Source organism: Eleutherodactylus coqui, chromosome 9 (genome assembly GCF_035609145.1).
Source record: "Eleutherodactylus coqui strain aEleCoq1 chromosome 9, aEleCoq1.hap1, whole genome shotgun sequence".
Taxonomy (NCBI): Eukaryota; Metazoa; Chordata; class Amphibia; order Anura; family Eleutherodactylidae; genus Eleutherodactylus; species Eleutherodactylus coqui.
The window spans coordinates 91241148-91260013 of record NC_089845.1 but is presented as its reverse complement, the minus strand read 5'-3'; the positions used below and the strand labels follow the sequence as shown (position 1 = coordinate 91260013).

Below are 18866 nucleotides of genomic sequence, written 5' to 3'. Positions count from 1 at the left end.
GTCACACTCATCTATGGCTGGCATCCTTGGTATCAGTTCACATGCGCAGACTATGTTGTCTGCAGTCACATCTTCCCCAATCTGGGTTGAGGCGAGTGGCTGCACATTAGTCGGCACTGAACATTTAGCTCTCCCATATTGCAATCTGGCTTTCTGCCTGCTACTAGGGGATATGGTGATTGAGACTGCGCTGCAGTATTAGTTGGTGCGTATTTGACTTCCATTCTGTTGAATGGAATCATATACATGAGCAATTTTTTTTCCTGCACCGTGATGCAATACAGGGAAACGAATTACAGCATGTCCTATCGTTGGTCGTTCCCTCAGAAAGCCTCATCTATTGTTTTTAATGGGGCCAGAAAACACATTGCATGGCGTGGGAGGTGCCCACGAGTGCAATGCGAGGTTTCCCGTTGAAAACAAGGGGAAACACTTGTGATCCTTCGGTGCAGCTTTCAGCTGTGTTGGAGGATCGGCAACTGTATTGAAGTGATGGGAAGCATTTTTGACACAAAACCACCGCCCATCCGTAAGTACATCACATGCTTCTGAGCGCAAAATCAAGCAGAGTTTAAAGGCCCAATATAACGCTCATCTTTGTAAAATTGGCCCAGGGCTCAATGTCCACGTGTGGATTTTGAGAATGTCTCCTGTGCAGGAGAGCTGCACCTCTTGCCGCCCATAGGGATGCATTAGAATCTGCACAGCAAGTAAGAGCATGCGGATGTGATTTTTTTCCCCCAGTGTGCTGATTGCACGCATGGGAAGAAATTTCAGCATGCTCCATTTTTCTGCGGCTGCCGCAGTGATGGTTTCCATTGAAGCCAACGGAAGCCATCCACACCGCGGCACACCTGCAGCTGTCACTGTGGAGGTGCCGCAGATCCACGCGAAAGCAGAAGATTCAAAAATAGAAAAAAAAAAAATGGCACTGCGCATGCGCCAGGCATGTTGGCCGGACATATCCACTGTGCTGCAGAAAGAAGATCCGGACGGCACTGAGGGGACCTGCGCTGGATCCGGAGAGGTAAGAAGCTGCCTTTCTTCTGTCATGGCCGCGGGCACACACGGATACCACAGAGGGATTCAGCAATGGATTCGGTGTATGCAAGTGGACATGAGGCCATAGAGAGATAGTCAAAACACAACAGAATTATGAACATTTACCATAGGCCTACTTTATATTTGCAGTCATTTTTAAGTGCCATTTTCCTCTTTTCAGGACTCAACAAAAAGGATACGTTTATCAGTATTTTTTCACATTTACTAGCAAATTTCAAAAGCCGATTTTTCTTTACTTTTATTTTAAAAGCTGCATTCCTTGAAGTATTCAAATGCCATTTAGGAAGTCTACTAACCCTTTAGACGTGTCACAGAAATTAAAGAAAAGTGCATCAGAAATTTTTTTTTGCAGATTTTCCATTTAAAATAATTTTTTCCTATAACACAGCAGGAGTTAGCAGACAAACAAAACTCAGGATTTATTACCCGGATTCTGCAGTTTTTAAAAATGCCCCTTATGTGGATGTAAACTGCTGTTTGGGCACACGGGAGGGCTCACACGGGAAGGAGCGGCAGATTTTCCTGGAATAATTTTCAGACGCCTTGTTGTATTTGCAGCCCCCGAGGTATCAGCACATTTGAGAGACCTGACCCCATTTTGAAAACTAGACCCCTAAGGGAATTTATTGAGAGGTGTAGTGAGCATTTTGACCCCACAGGTACTATGATTTTTTTTCTTTAATATTTTGATTATAAAATGAAAAGTTCCGCTTTTTTGAAGTCACAGTCCTTAGACACCTTCTCAGGAGTACAGGGGTTTCAGACTTGTTTGATAATGAGGAGAACGCCAGAAAAGTGGGGCCATCCTCACTAGCAGAGCCCGACTCAGACGCAATAACTGCGTAAGGGTCCTCCAGGTCGTACTATGGATATATACATTTTTTATGCACATTAAAAAAAACAAAAAACTTGGGTGGGTGACCGCAGGACAGAGTTGGAAACACAGTAGACTTTTTTTTTTATTAAACAATGACATCAGACACTACACCAAGTACACGGATCACACTGAACGAACTAATATACTGACAGTTCCCATTACACTGACCGATCACACCTTACTAATTACCCTACCTTCACAAGGGGCGATCGCTATCATTTTTTCTTTTCTTGCACACAAGTGTCTCCTTTCGCTCTCTATCCACCAATAACACTGCAGTGGCTGGTGAGTGAGCCCTCACTATAAACAGCGCAAATTCAGGCTGCTGTGCTGTGATTGGTCAGTCAGAGCTGGGGCAGGATGACTGCGATTGGTCCCCCAGCGGCAAGCAGTGATAGGCCACCAACTATGTTAGCAGCCATCACCACAGTGTTGCCGCCATTGCCACTGTGGTGACACTTTAAAACACAGGACACAAGTTTACTTCCTGCTGCGCCAAGTACCAGGCACCCAGGATGTAAACATTCGTCCTATGGCGTTAAAATGTAAACAACTGTTCATCCGCACTCTTGAACTTAACCGCCAGACTGGGATACCCCGAATTACCAGGTTACAAGTTATGGTATTTCTATTTTACACTTAATAAAGCATTGTTTTTTCGTCAATTGTGACTCAGGTTGACACTGACCCAGAAAACGGGAAAAGCCCCAAACCCGCTGGCAGTGGTCCCTTAGAATTATAAAAACAACATCCTCTGACTCCTCTGAACCTGGCCCGTGAGCAACATAACTTAGTTTATGGTCCTCATAGGTGGTGACCGGTTCCCTTTATAACCTCTATGTAATAGGACTCAACATGAATGAACTACTAAAGTAGGAGCGGCAAGAGGAAGGGCTCAGCTTCATCAAGTCATAGTAGGGGTTAATTCTGCACTGAAGGCCTGGGGAGGTATGGCCGAGTAAACAAGGGGGACTGCAATATCTACTAGTTGGTTTGGCCAGGAAAAGGAATCACCACTGTTTCAAGGCTATTTGCAAGAATGATGCCCTTCTGTGAGAACCATTAAAGGGGTTGTCCCGCGAAAAAAAAAGGGGGGTTATACACTTCTGTATGGCCATATTAATGCACTTTGTAATGTACATTGTGCATTAATTATGAGCCATACAGAAGTTATTCACTTACCTGTTCCATTGCTGGCGTCCTCGTCTCCATGGTGCCGTCTAATTTTCAGTGTCTAATCGCCCGATTAGACGCGCTTGCGCAGTCCGGTCTTCTCCGTTTTGAATGGGGCTGCTCGTGCTGGAGAGCTGCTCCTCGTAGCTCTGCCCCGTCACGTGTGCCGATTCCAGACAATCAGGAGGCTGGAATCGGCAATGGACCGCACAGAAGACCTGCGGTCCACCGAGGGTGAAGATCCCGGCGGCCATCTTCGCAAGGTAAGTAAGAAGTCACTGGAGCGCGGGGATTCGGGTAAGTACTGTGCGGGTTTTTTTTAAAGCCCCTGCATCGGGTTTGTCTCGCGCCGAACGGGGGGGGGGGGGGGGCTATTGAAAAAAAAACAAAAAACAGTTTCGGCGCGGGACAACCCCTTTAAGTAGGAGCTGCCTCTGTGTAACAGAAATAAGTCATGAAGCATGTTGCTTCAACATTTGTGCCTTGGACTTTGTGAGTACAACAGGTTCACACGACACCTACAGCCCAGGAGCAGCACAGGCCCCAGTATAGAAGTACTCACTACTGTGGTGAGCGGGCAACCCACAGTCACAGGGTAAGGCCTCATTCACACGACTGTATGCCTAAACCGCTGCGGGCAGAGAGTGTATGGCAGCGAGTAAACTGCGCATGACCTCTTATTTCACGTACATGGTCAAGCGCAGTGTGACCGTTTTTTAATTCCACGCTCTGTTGCAGAGTGAGCTTGCATGTGACTCGCTGCCCATACGTAATGTATTGCGCATGGACAGCATTTGCATACACGCCCATACAACACTGCGTAGTACGCAGAGAAATAGAGCATGCATATCGACACGCAGTCCTTACATGCTAATGTGAACGGATGAATGAAAGTTCATTTACTTTCATTGACTCCATTCACTGGGTGTCACACGGACGTGCATTAAGGCTGTAATAAGTGCTAAAATCACAGTCATGTGAACAAGCCCCAAGAAGACTGCAATTTTTTGTCCTGCAACTCACTATCTGGAAAGTTTCACCGACTTGCTACAAGTTGCAAATTTTTACATAGCAAAAATGAAGTATTCTATGTAGCAGTAGAGCCGACAGTCTGTATACCTTCACTGCATTTATGTTTAATAGAACCAGCATACATTTAAAATAGAATAAAGAAGCAAAAACAAGAAACAACCCAACAACAACAGAACAAGAATTTAAAGGGGTTGTCCTGCGGCAGCAAGTGGGGTTAATTACTTCTGTATGGCCATATTAATGCACTTTGTAATATACATCGTGCATTAAATATTGGCCATACAGAAGTTATACACTTACCCCTCCGGTGCTGGCGTCCCCGTCTCCATGGCGCCGACTAACGCTATCTTCCCCTTCCATTAGACGCACCGGAGAGCTGGTCTGCGCATGCGCAGAAGACATGTGTGGCGCGAGCACGCCGGAGCGGCCCCATTCAACAGAACAGAAGACCGCACAGCGCAAGTGCGTCTAATGGAAGGAGAAGACAGCGTTAGTCGGTGCCATGGAGACGGGGACGCCAGCACCGGAGGGGGTAAGTGTATAACTTCTGTATGGCCAATATTTAATGCACGATGTATATTACAAAGTGCATTAATATGGCCATACAGAAGTAATTAACCCCACTTGCTGCCGCAGGACAACCCCTTTAACATTCAGCTAGAAAGCAGGGTCTTCAGTCACAACTCAGATTGTAGCCGTCTGCAGGAGTTGTTTAGCAACCACTGTAACAAGGATCAGTAATGCCAGACCCCTATGAGTCTGTTAGGAACTGTCACTCTGCTCCAGCGGGACTTTGGGCTCATCTGGGAGGAAGCAGACACAGACACTACTTCGGAAACTATTGTCATCCAGTAGATGGAAAGGGGGGGTGGGGGCGGAGGGGGGAGGGGGGGGGGGGGTTCTGCTACTTTTTACCAGACAGTTATTAGGTTTTTTTTTGTTTTTTTTTTAAGATCTCATATGAGAGAAAGTAATAGGTTTGCTATGACTGCATAAAAACACCAGAAAAATGTAGAGTAAAACAACTAAATTAATAATGTACTTCCATGCAATACTGTATCCGGCAAGGTCTAAAAACTCAGTTTTGCTTTTCCTCTGGGTCAGGGAACGTGTAAGTTAGGTCCCGTTGGGGGTGCATTTCTCTTAGGCCCAATGCTGACGAGCGGGTTTCATTTGTGGAAGACCCGCGCAAACCAAGCCACCCATAGGGAAACATGGGCGTCCGCAAATGAAAAAAGCATGGGGATTTGATTTGCGGACCTTTTGGTCTGGAAAGAATAAAAAAAAAAAAAAAATTCGCAGTGTGCTCCATTTTAGTGCAAATCCCACATGGACAGCTTCCATTCAGGTCAGATTCCGCGTGAAAGCAGGAGATTAAGAAGAAAAACCAATAAACTCCACTGCTCATGGGCACACATCCGCAGTGAAGAAAATGAAGACCCGCAGGGTCCTCAGCCGTGGACATAAGGCCTTAATGTACATGGGCTAATAGCTATTAACCCATGTACATCATGAAGATGATTGACCATAGTCAATCCTCATCATAACCTCAATCACATCCAGTCACTTTGTTGCATTCAACAGGGATCTAAAAATTGTCAGTAGGACTTTTAAAAGTCCCAACAGTAACCTTTTCCAGCTGATGATCACAAAACATGCATAAGCTGCGGTGATGAGGACCGTACCCTCACAGCACTCACTCACATTGTAAGAGGCTTTGAAACCTGATGGGGATAAATGCATCTGTATGTGATGTTTCCATTTTATCCCTTTCCAAAACCAGTTTGGAAAAACAAATATCAAAGAACATTCTTGCACATCATGCCAAATCCTCTCAGAACCCAAAGATTTCCATAGTTTACTCTTAAGGAACACTATTGGACCAAATGTTGTTCAAAAAGACACAAATGCAAGGAAAGATTACATGAAAGCGAGTTAAGCCTTGTATGTGCTATCTATGTAAAGTATAATCTGCTTCTTTACAGGACTCCCCTTAATCCAGTAAAGTCAAGCATTTAAATCAGTTATATGGTGTGAAAACATCACTAAATGCATCAACGCCGTTACCATAACAGCCTTTCATTGGCTCTACATATTCTGTGCCTTCCAGATGAAATGCTACTGCAATTTATAAATTAGGTGCACGAAAACTGCCTTGTGGTAAAACGCAGAGGTGCAAGAGATGGTTCTGGAGGGTATATCACAGATGTGCAGCATCGCTGTGCTTTTAATTACAGTACAAATGTTGCCACCTGCTGGATGAACTAATTATAACAAAGGCGGTGTGAAGAGAACTTAGGGGTTATGAAAGCAAAATAAAAGTAGTCAAAATAGCATGCGGTGACCTGATGACAGGTTCCCTTTAATACCCTTGTGTGGTACTAGTTTCAAAGTGCAGAACTGTAATGAACAAGGATTGGGTCAGGTAGACCCCATTGTACCACACAAGGGTTAAAGGTCTTTCAACTTCCCCCCAAGTAATTATTTGAATGAAAGAGGTGCCTAAAAAAGACCAGACACTTTTTAGGGATTTTACCTATGTGGTAGTTTTACTGCCCTGTTTTTTTTCCCTACAGCTACCAGAATTATTTTTGGTTTTTTTTAAATTTTTTTTTTTTTTTTAAATGCGACATAGGCTGCATGCAGGATCCCTGCGTACCAGTCTGGAAGGTTTTCGTCTGTGCTGTGGATGTGCCGGATTCCGCGGCCTTTCTGCAAGGATGATGGCGTCCGCACTGAATGTGACTCAAAATAGAGCATGCTGCGATTTTCCCACCCCGACAGCGGAAAAACAATTGCAACTGATTTCCGCTCGTGGGCATGGAAACACACTTTTACAATGCATTGTATGGTAGGCTTTTGCTGCGGAATCCGAAGGCGGACGCCAGCTCCAGATTCTGCAATGCAAATCCAGCTGTGTGCATTGGGCCATATAGGGACATTTTTAAACCAAAAAAATATATATATATTTTTTGTTTTATGGGGGGGTAAAAAGCTAGAAAAAAAATGTGATGGGAAAAAAAAAAAATGATATAGCTTTTTTTAATTAGTAGATTTACACTAAAATAAAGTATGGGAACGGGTTCCCCATTTAGTTTTGGATGTTTTGATATATAAAATACGCATAGTTTTAAATTACAGGACGCATACGGCGACTGTTCTAATTGGTGTCTGCTTTGGGTCATTTTCTTTTTATGTAATGATTTTTATTTTATTCTGTAATTTTTTTTTTTTTTTTACCATGTATGTCCCCCATAACGTCATATAAGACCTCTGGGGGTCATTCACACTGGTCTTTTTTTTTTTTTTTTTTTTTTTATTTCACACTTGTCCGCTGTAGCTGGGAAATCCAAAGGCAAAAATTGGCCCATTAGTCCAAATTGTCTTAAATAGTAAATAAAATATCGACCATGCATCTTATATCTCTAAGGTTTTCATGCCAAAGCGCCAGAATTCGTAAGGATAAGCATCCATGCGAGTGTTGGTGATTGAATATTCTCAGTGCTAATGTTTCTGCACTCATGAGGTCAGGGTTTTGTTCTCTTTAGGCTGAATTCATCACATGCAGCAGATTTATTGTAGAATTTTTTGTGACTGCCCCATTCATCTGAATAGAGGCTGCCAAAATTTATGGGCTTACCCCCTAACAATCCCCATCCGGAAGTACTAAACGGATTTTCATTTGTAAAATTCTGCAACAAATCTGCCATGAGTGAATATACCCCAACAGTACATTGTTTCGGATTTCAAAAAGTAGGTTCTGTCTATTGAGGTCTATTAAAATTCTTTCAAAAAAGTAACCCAGCTGACTTCTAAAATATACAGCAGTGTACCCACTCCTGATCCGGCATACATTTACCACTGAGATCCAATACTGCTTTTTAGTAAGAAAATAAAGGTAACGACTGAGCCTCTACCGCTGTGTGTGAAGCTGGCAGGGTTCTGGAAGTCTGAGAAAGTAAGCATTCCGTTTTTAATGATATCATGAACCCATTTAAAAAATGTTGCTGAAGAGCAACATAAGGAACTACAAGACAACAATTTACCATTTGGCAAATGTAGCTGTAAATCAGAAGCAGAAGACAAGACAACACTGGAGAAATTAAAACCCTGCAATGTGCGAGCAGCAGCATCCAGGAATTATTGTCATTTATTAAAATAATTTAAACCATAAAGAAGAAAAAAAAAAAAAAAAAAAAAGTAAAATAGCTGCAACCAGTTACAAAGCACAGAGTTAATTACAAAAGGGTACATTTAAATATCTTAGCTGGAGAAGGGACACTGATTTATCATGGCAGACATAGCTGAAGTTATTTTGCCATGCACTTTTTCCCCATGCCAGAATGAAATGCATCAAATGTAATAGCCTAGAGTTAGTGGGGCCCCTCCATAAGTATGAATGCATTTGTCTCGTGCTTATTGTATTGTCAGTGTCTTTGTGTTGTATGAATTTGACGTGTATTGCACCTCTGCAGCACTAAATGGGTTAACGTCTGAATTATGTCTGGAAAAGTATCTTGTTGTCAGTCACGTGATCATGTTTGATATATATGTGCGTTTGCAAGGTGGATGCAGTGGAGAATGCCTGCGAGACCCATGCAGGTAGACATCCCAGTCTAGCCAGAGAGTTGGCTGAAGTTAGAGTGTACCACTTGTGACTAGGAGAGACTTTCCTCAGCCCTTAGAGGAGCACCTGGATGGAAGAGGCCGAGCGAATACCTTGTGAATGCCCTGGGCCCAATGTACCCAGACCTTTGTGTTAATGGATGGGAAGGACTGATGGGGAATGAGGAGCTGCCATACAGCGTACCCACTTTCCGAATTAGAATGATGACCGGTAGAGAGCTGGATAAAGGAGAGTGGCCGGGAACAGAACCCCACAAATAACTAGACTGCGGACTCATCTGTAAACCCGTGATTCCTCCCTGTCACACCAGTTTGTGTTTTGTACTACTTCCTTGCTGGTGTGTATTGCTGAACTGTACAAAGTAATTTCCAGTAAACGAGCTTCACCGACTGTTCCCAGTTTGGCTCTGAAAGTTAAATCCCTGTTAACTGGACTCATCGCAGAGGACGGAACGGTGGCGTCACGAATTACAGAAGGACTAAGGTAAACCACCAGTGAGTTAACCTATTTAGGCCTGCCCTCAGCCCCTTGGACGTGTCCCTGGTTACTCTCTGGTTGGGAGACGGTAGAGCCACTGTGACAAGGCCCAAACTCTACCCCGCTGTCTCCTAGGCTGGGGCCCGCTCCTCGGACACTGCACAAACATCATGTGGCAATTTGTTAAGAGTGTGTTCACACACCGTATTCTGTCTGAGTGGAAACTAAATGGACCCCATTATAGTCAATGGGGTCTATTCGGCGCATTTCTCTTCTGTCATAAGACGGACCTGTTCGGCCACAGGATTCCCCTTGTCTGCTCCCCAAATGTAGCAGGAAAACAGAACCCCCGCCGCAGATATGAAGCCCGCTTAGTTTGTGCCAGGGGCCTCAAATATTTGTTTGTACCATTCTGTCAAGCAAGATTACTACAGCATAAGTGCACATTATTCCAGGTTGGGTGGAAAGCTTCAGTAAACCCGAAAACTGTCACCATCAGTACCATGTTAATGAAGAGAAGAGGCAGACGTCTGACGAAAGTTAGCAATAGGTTTGGCTCAATATTCTTAGTACAGTCATTTAGCTAATCAGTTCGAGGACAGACTGTTGAAGTAAAGATATTCACACTGAGCTACATGACATGAAAACTTAAAATATCTTTCACACAGAGTTATACTATGTAAGAGTTTCCATTGTTAGAAGAGTGAATCACATAATCAGACAGCAGGAGACACAAAAACCTGTTTAACAGACCGCGGACTAGGTCATTTGCTCCTTTGGCAACTGCCTACTGTCCAGTCAGTGATTAAACATAGTGGTTTGCTGTTGGGTTGGTCTGTCTGAACCCCAGTTTCACATTTACGGGACTCTCTGCGTACTGATAAGTAGTAATGAGACGTATACGGCACTGCATCATGATTTCCATTATAAATACAAGCCATTATGTGAACTCAATAGAAAATACTACATTTATTCAAATATTTCTATAGAGCCAAATATTCCACAGCACTTTACAAATCAGAAGTAACAGACAAAAAGACATTACAGTATTAAGATAATAAGCCATGTGAATTATTGGAGTGAGGGCTCAGCTCCCAAGAGCTTACAATCTATGAAATAAGTGGTACAAGTCTTGTTCTGTACAGTGGTCCAGCCATCAAAATACTAACGATCACCTGTCCGTGAGTGACTGTGTGAGTTACATGCTCCGCCCCAGATCACGTGACTGTGGTGGCAAAGGTCCTTCGTCAGCGAGTTACATGCTCCGCCCCTGATCACATAACGGAGACATCATTACAGGTCTTATTCCATAGCAATGACCTCTCCGCGGGGGTTTGTAGGGGATGCATAAATCACTCAGTTTGGATGACTTCCAAATGAAAGACCTTTGATGATGCCACCGTCATGTGATCAGGGGTGGGGCATGTAACTCACTCCGGATGATCAGGGGCGGTGCTTCATCCCAAGTGAGTTACATGCTCCACCCCCGATCACATGATGGTGACGTCATTAAAGGCCCTGTAAGCACACGGCTTCTGTCCGCCTAGGAGTTCGGTAGTATTCCATAGCAACTGAGGCCGCAGGGGGTTTATAGGGCATGGAATACTAATCAACACCTACAGCAGCCGTGTGTGTACAGGACCTGCCATATGATCAAACATTCAGCACAGTACTAATATGAGCATACACTACCCATCAACATCACAATGGTGTATGGGTAATATGAGACAGACTGTATGTTACATGTCTCATAAATACAACTATATGTGATAATTTCATTAAGTAACAGCACTAACTAAGAGCAGCTACTGATTTCATGTCATGTTTTTATAGGAGCTCATTCCTTTTCAATTATTTTAATGCGATTGTAAGTGTAGATATAAGAAAAGGCTAAAAAGGATGAGCTTTGATGACCCCTGTATATTTTTGATCTACATTAATACAGAATTGGAGCTTTAACCATACGTTGCTGGAAAATCTATACGACGTGACATCCCACAAACACCCAGTGTCTCCATGCCTTGAAGGGCACAAAAAAGACAATATGTGCCAGCTGAGCTGTTTAAATTGACCAAGTTTATATTCTCCTAAGGGTTCACGTGAGCGTATGTTCACTGCGTATTATACACGCATAATACGCAGTACTAATATCCTACAGGCTCTCATTGTGATGCTTACACAATATGCGCGCAAGAAGAACTGTGGCTTGTCCTATCTTGGCACCTATTCTGTGCGCATACCTGCCAAGATAGGCTATGGGGATTGCATGTACATACGTACTTGCTGCGTATTCCCGTGTGAAAACACGCATGCATGCACACATGCTCATGTGAGTGAGGGACAAGTAATACCAGAGATCATGAGCCAAAACACAAACCTACTCCATATGTACACACACACTACCAATCTAGCCAAGAATACTGAAGCAAGTGTAATATTAGGGTATATTCATACAGACATAGTCCTGATGAGCGATACATCAGTTGAAGAATCAGTCTAATGAATTTTGCATACACCATCACAGCGTATGCTAGCTGGAGAATACAGTATCCAATGTTACCCAATGCAACTTTATGTAGAGTAGTGGTGGAAAATGTTAAAAACCATTTACAGAGACCATACCCACAGAAGTCTAACTAAATTAAAATATTCTGACAGACACATTAGGGGCTGAACAGCATTTTTTATGCAATCACGCACACCCCCCCCCCCCTCCAAATAAAAATTAAAAAAACACAATCACAAAAACAGTATTTGCACACAATACCTATGATACACATATCTAACTTCACATCACACACAGTTGAAGCCATAACTATATTATAAAATGTGAACCCCTTACCTTGTGCATTCAGCTCAATCCCTACTTGGCAAAATAAGTGTCTCCAACAAGATTGGTTCCCCTGCAATAGAAACAAACCTTAAAATTAGCTGGTACACAGGGCAGAAGAACGGCACACAATCTATCCAGATACAATGACACTACTGTCAGGTTTTTGACAATGTCATCATTACTTGTTGTTTTAAACCACTACAAGCTGATAATATATAGAAGCCTTTGTTGGAAAGCAGAGATGTGACCGGTATTCATCCTCGGGACAGGAGGGCCTGGCATTTGTTTGACCCTTTCCCATCCTTTGAGGTTTCTTTATCCATTGGTTGCTTAGACTGATGAAGGGAAACCATACAAGTATATAGTGCCCCCAGGGCATAGCTATATGGAGTGCGAGGTAGAATGGCATCTGAATCCAAGTACCTAAATGTTGCCTTCCGCATAAGGCGACACCAGAATTATAAATAGCTCATGGTAAATGGGAACCCTGCTACAGACTTTACATTTGGACCCACCTATGCCCTGTCCCTGAGGAAGGGAAATGGGGCCAAGCGGAGTTGAGGCTCACAACGCCAAGGCCATATACAGTATTGAAGCTCAGTCCCAGGTATAATACTGCCACCTTATGCAAAAACTATACTTCCATATCAGTGATAAACAATTTACCTTTACTCATCATATATATTCACATCTACACATTTGATAAAACAATGAATTATATGCAGAATGTATGACTGCATGCCATGTACTAATAATTACTGATAAAAAAAAATTATCTAAACTCCAACTCTTTCATGATGTAAAGGTATAGACCACTTACTGTACATAAGGCTCAATCCCATGATTCCATTAGCACGTCAGAAAATGAAAATGTATACCATGCAATGAGTATATAGTACACAAAGTATAAAAAATTACTCCAAGGCTGATACTTTAAATAAGCTCTAATTAAACTCAGATTCCCCACACCCACCTCCGGCAGTCCCTGAGTGCCAAGCGGAGACAGCCCTCTTGTAGACACGCACCATAGAGGAGTGGACTGTAAATGAGGTCTGTGTAAAGTGGCAAGCTCGGCACACAATGAAGAAGCAGCATGGTAATCTTCGCAATGCCTTCACCGCTGATCTTCAGGAGAAATGTCCAAATAAGAGGGAGCGCACCGAATGAGAGCCTATGATCCCCCTCTGTCCTATAAAGTGCTGCACTATTGACCCGGCAATTACAGATAATTTACTCTCCCCTGACAAGCTCATCGCCTCCGGCACATTCACTGCCCTAATTCTTTCAATGTCACCTTACATACAGCACCCACAGTGGTGGCCTTAGCCTGCTAATCTTGAACTGTAGAACTACTGGTTCCTACACTGATGTGGAGTTAAACAGGTTAATATCAGTATGTTTTTTTACAATCAATTGGTGCCCAATTACAGAATTTCAACACAGCACACGCTCTGAGTCTTCCAGTACAGAAGGTTGAGAGATGTAGGCAATGATTCCTATCCACCCAAGGCCTCTTTCACGCAACCGTATGCGGTTTTTACATTCGCACGTACATGCTGTTAAAAAAAATATATATATATCGCTTGAATGAAGAATTGCTGTGATCCGGTCCCGATCTAAAGCCGCGTAGTTACTGCCATTCACACGAGCGGCTGCTGCGCATCGGCAAAAAAAATAAAATAAATATGCATGCGGAATCTGACCCGGTCGTGTGAGGCTGGCCTAATTGAGCCCTTATGTGACAATCTATAGTCCTGGAAACTACATTCACCACGGACATATTTGGTTATATAGGATTTTAAAATTGCTTCAAGGGGAGGTTACAGTACGGTAAGGGGCACTAGTGATATTATTTCAACATGATGCACACCTATTACACCTTCTATTAAAGTATACCTTTAAATATGTTTTTTTTCCCTTTTACAAGAGCTATATTAAAGCAGTCCTCAAAAGGTTAAAAGAAGGACTGCTCTGTAAACCTATCCAGTCTGACTAAAAAGAAGTATGTAAGACTGTAGACACACACAGTCCAAATACACTTAAAGCGACCAGGGACAAAATTCTAAAGTTAGGCCTCATGTCCACTAGCAAAATTGAATTGCAGATTCCACTGCGGATTGCCGCTGCGGAATCTGCATTCCATTTTGCTTATAGGGATCCATTGGCCATCTGTGGGCAATTAAATTGAAATTTGCACCCGCGGATGGCATTCTAATGGATTTGTGTTTTCTCCCACACGTGAGAGAAAACGCAGCATGCTCCATTTTCTGCGGTGCTCCCGCAAGCTTCCATAGAAGCCTATGGAAGCTGTCCGGTCCCGCGGTACACCTGCAGCTGAATTTCTGCTCTCCGGCGCGGGAGAGCAGGAGATCAAAAATAAAAAAAGTGCACGGTGCATCTGCCGGGCAGAGAGAAAGAAGATCCGGCCGCGACGGACGGGAACCCGCAGCGTCCGGACAGGTAAGAAAAATCTATTTTCAGGCCTCATGTCCCCGGGAAAGGAGGGTCCCGCTGCGGGATTCTGCATGGAGAATCTGCGTGGGCACGAATTTCCTAGTTGACATGAGGCTTTAGACTGGAGGAAGGGGCAGTAATATTACCTAGTGACTTATGTTTGTGCCATTCTGCTGCTAAACCAACATTTCCCTCCCCTACTTCTGTCTTCCAAGATGATAACTGTGTCCCTCTCACTTCTCTGCATTGGTAGTCTTCCATTTTTTACACTACTTTTGGAAAGGCGTGAGCAGTGCCGACTACTGATACACTACCAATACGCATTGTATAGTCAAGGAAGACAGAAGAGAAACCCGGGAACCAGCATGAATAACAGAAAGTACTGGGTAAGAGTCACACCCCATGTAGACCAACTTAAAGCATTGTCCTGGGACTGGAGGGTCACCTTAATAAACCATAGTTAGGGCTTCTCTATATGCATGGGTTGGACATGTCCAGCAGTGAAGAAACCGTGGTCCAGACTATGCCCTTCAGCGTGATCTCAAGGAAACATCCCTCAGAGAAACTTATCAATATCGTCATACAGCTTGTACAGTTATGTAGTTTTTATTCTTGGCTACCATGTACATGATTGCCAAGTAGTGGAATGGAAGATCTATTGGTGCAGGTCATAACCTTAGTAAGGCTAATAGAGTACTCATAAAACAATGGGGGGAAAAAAATGATTAGGCCCAATGTCCATGGGTGGATTTGATTTGTGGAACCCGGCAGGAGATTGGCAAGTCAAGCCGCCCATAGGGATGCCTGTGCGCCCGCAAAGTAGTGAAAAGCATGCGTATGTGGTTTTTTCCCCCGGTGCGCAGGAAGAAATCGGAGTGTGCTCCATTTTCTTGCAGATCCTGCACACATGGCTTCCATAGAAGTCAATAGAAGCCATCCGATCCGTGGAGCACCCGCAGCTGACGCTGTGCATGTGCCGTGGGAAAGCAGGAGATTCAGATAGGAAAAAAAAAAAAAGCACGGTGCATGCGCCGGGTGTGTCGGCCGGCGCACCTGGACACATCCGCTGTGCTGAAGATCCGGCCGCGACAGAGGAGACCTGCGCTGGATACAGAGAGGTAAGAAACTGCCTCTTCATCTAAATGTCTGCGGGCACGCATGGATTCTGCTGTGGGATTCAGCAGTGGAATCCGTGTGTACAAGTGGACATTGGGCCTGTCACTTCAGATAGGGCGGTCTACTGGTAGACCTCATGTGCTTTATCATCAAGTCCTCTTATGTCTATCAGCAAAAAAAGTGCAAGGTGTACCATGAAAGCAAAACGCCTGGTACCTTATATAATATTATACAACTCCGTTTTCTTGCAGGAATGAAAAGTGGTTTGAACTTGTCATTCCAAATGTCTGACATTCACTTGGGTGTTTTTAATTATTTACACTTAAATTTAATTAATAATTCAAGACATTGCAGCCAAACACAGACGTCTGCTGTAGTTTCAGTAGGATTTAAGAAATAGTTTATGAAATAAAGATTACACAATAATCTAGAGTCACTCTAGGCATTCATGCAGTTTTCTAGCACACAGAGCTATGAGAAGAAAGTCAGGAATGATATTAATGTACATTAAAAATGTCAACTTGCCAAATAAATATAAGCAGTTATATGTGCAAGTGGGGAATATAAGAATCTGATGGGTGGAAGAAACAAATAGGTTTCTGTGCCAACCCAGCACCTGACAGTAAGTATACATGGACGTGTCATCAGAATGTCAGTAGTGCAGCCCCAGGCTTTAGACCTGGCTTCAAATGATTGTATTTCATTATAAGATGCATTTCACACATTGAAAAGTATACTAAAGAACTTTTTTGTTCCCTTCTGGTGGGACTCTTGACTCCAAACAACGATATAAATTTAGAACTATTGCTTTATATATCAGTGAATCAGAGGCACAGCACACATTGAAAGATCAATGGGAGGAAATAACACGTCAGCAGATTCAGAGGCTCGGCCACAAGTCATACACTGTGGTTACATGAAAACATGACATGTATTGGGTATTTTCAATGACACATCAGTACACACTTTGCTTTTGGAAGCTCAGGTTTGCTGCAGCAGCTATTCCTTGTGTTGCTACCGCCAAGACCTGCAGTTGGCACTATCAGGAAGTGAGCAAAGACTGGGAGGCGCAGAGAAGTGGGGGGGGGGGGGGGGGGGGGGGGAGGGGGGGGGGGGGAGGGGGGGGGGGAATGCAACCTGTGAGGGCAGGCCAATTTATTTTGTATAACAGTTTGTTATACAAAAAAAGTTTAAATAAATAAGTCACCACACAGCCTCTGTAAGGCTGGGTTCACACGGGGCGTATTCCCGCCGGAAATCCCGCCGTTTGGCCGCAGCAAAAACCACGAGATTTCCGCCGGGAGAACCGCCGCGGAAAAAGCCGCGGCCGCTCGCTTTTCCGTTGCGTCCAGCGCTCCCATAGAGGAGAGCGCGGCCGCGATGGAAAGAAAAGATAAACAGACATGCTGCATATTCTGAAACCGCGACTGCGGCCGCCGCGGTTCCAGCCTGACTTACCGCAGTGGATTGGCCGTCCCGTGTGGACCAGATTTCTGAGAAATCTCGTCCACATGGCTGGCTAATCCCGAGATTAGCGGCCGCGGGCGGATTTGCCGCGGCAAAATTCCACACAGCAAAACCGTGGCAAATCCGCCCTGTGTGAACCCACAGCCAAGGAAGCTGCAAAAAAATAAATAAATAAAAATCAATATCCACATCTGGGACCCTCTCTGGAGCTCCAGACACTTGTCAGTGCCGACAGACCCTGCCTCCAGCAAGAGATTGCTCATCCAATCAGAGCCAATGCTGGATGCCCCAATCCCAGCCATTCATTGTGCTGGCTTAGCCAATCAAAGCAATCTCTTGCTGGAGGTAGGGTCTCCAAAACCCTGTAACTAGCAAAAGATGCTCTATCGGGGATGACAAGTACCCGGAGCTCCGGAGAGCAACGGAAGGGACCCGGACGGCGCCAGCTAAGTGCATATTGATTTTTTTTTTAATTTGAAAAAGGTAGTGTAGCTAGCGCTTATGCTTAGTGCTGTCAAATAGGTGGTACCAAGTTGTACCAGATTTTCAGCAGCACTGAAACCGCTGCCTATTAATTTCAATGTTCAATGCCCAACTGTAAACGGCCAAAGATGCATCGCTGTCAAAGCGCAGCATTGAAGAAGCTGCATTCTGATGCTTGTGTGAGCAGCCCTATTGAAATGAATGAGAGCATTGTACAGCATTTAGCGCAGCGCTGAAAAGGCAGCATTAGACGCTGTACAAGAACTCCTGAGTAAGGAAGGCCTTAAAGAGGTTGTTAACCCTATACGTGTTTCACATGAACTAAAGCAAAGTTGTAAGGTCTGCTACTAATGTCTGCCACCCACTTGTGGTTTCGGTCAGCAGCAAGCATCATGCGGCTATTTCTGTGCATATGGACCCCATCTGTCTGTTTGCATCCAGCACTGAGAGTGTTAACCAGTCCTCTGGCTCTCAGCTCAGCTGTGGGATTAATGGGCAATCACTTCCCTGTTTAAGCTGAGCTGGTGCACTTCCTTGTTGCCTCAGTATTGGTGTGGTTTCCTCTTGTCACTCCACTGCTAGGTCTTCTGTCTCTTGACTGTTCAAGTCTATTTTGACCTTTATCTGCTTATCCCGTTTGTTCCTTCGCCTTATGCTCTGTATCTGTATGTGTGTCCATTTCCTTTCTGTCTGTGCTTTATTCTTATCTCTGTAGTAAGTTAATTCTGTGCAGTGTCTTTGTTCATGTACTTCAGTACTTCTTCCCTGTTTTCTTTCAGGGCTAGTCAGTCCCAAGGTTCAAGTGCGGGACCGCCCTTATCGGGGCGATTACCCTGCTTGTAGGCAGGGCTCCTTCCATCTCCCTGCTTACCTTAGGGCCAGTTACCCATCTGTAGATACTCCTTCTCCTGGGGTCAGCTGCCAGTCACTCAGTCCAGTCGAAAAGCCAGACTGGTTGGTTAGCCCAGTGGGTCCACATCCAAACTCCGTAACAAAAGTGAAGCCAAAATTTAATATTTCATGTTTTTTGGAGATATTTGATTGGATCATTTCTCTGTTACAGTTGAAGTCAGAGAAACAGCTCAATATTTATTACAAAGGTTTTATACAGTTTCTTTTTTTTTTTTACATCCAACACACAATGACATGACTGTTGTAGGGTATTGTCGGCTTTCACAATAATAGAGCATTTTTTGGTGTTAAAATAAGATGTTGATTTTTGCATTTTACACTTTACAGAAGGAAAAAAGAAAAAAAAAAAGTTA

General features: G+C 44.0%; 1 protein-coding gene across 2 annotated transcripts in view; it reads right to left on the bottom strand.

The window, feature by feature from the left end:
- Positions 1 to 18866, bottom strand: part of MAPRE2 (microtubule associated protein RP/EB family member 2) — a 155841-nt gene that overhangs the window by 126473 nt on the left and 10502 nt on the right. Inside the window, exon 2 of one of the 2 annotated variants that reach the window (XM_066578065.1) lies at positions 12091 to 12155. The gene's annotated coding sequence lies outside the window, so the exon portion shown is untranslated. The remainder of the gene's footprint in view (positions 1 to 12090; positions 12156 to 18866) is intronic. The other variant, XM_066578066.1, reaches the window with a different exon arrangement.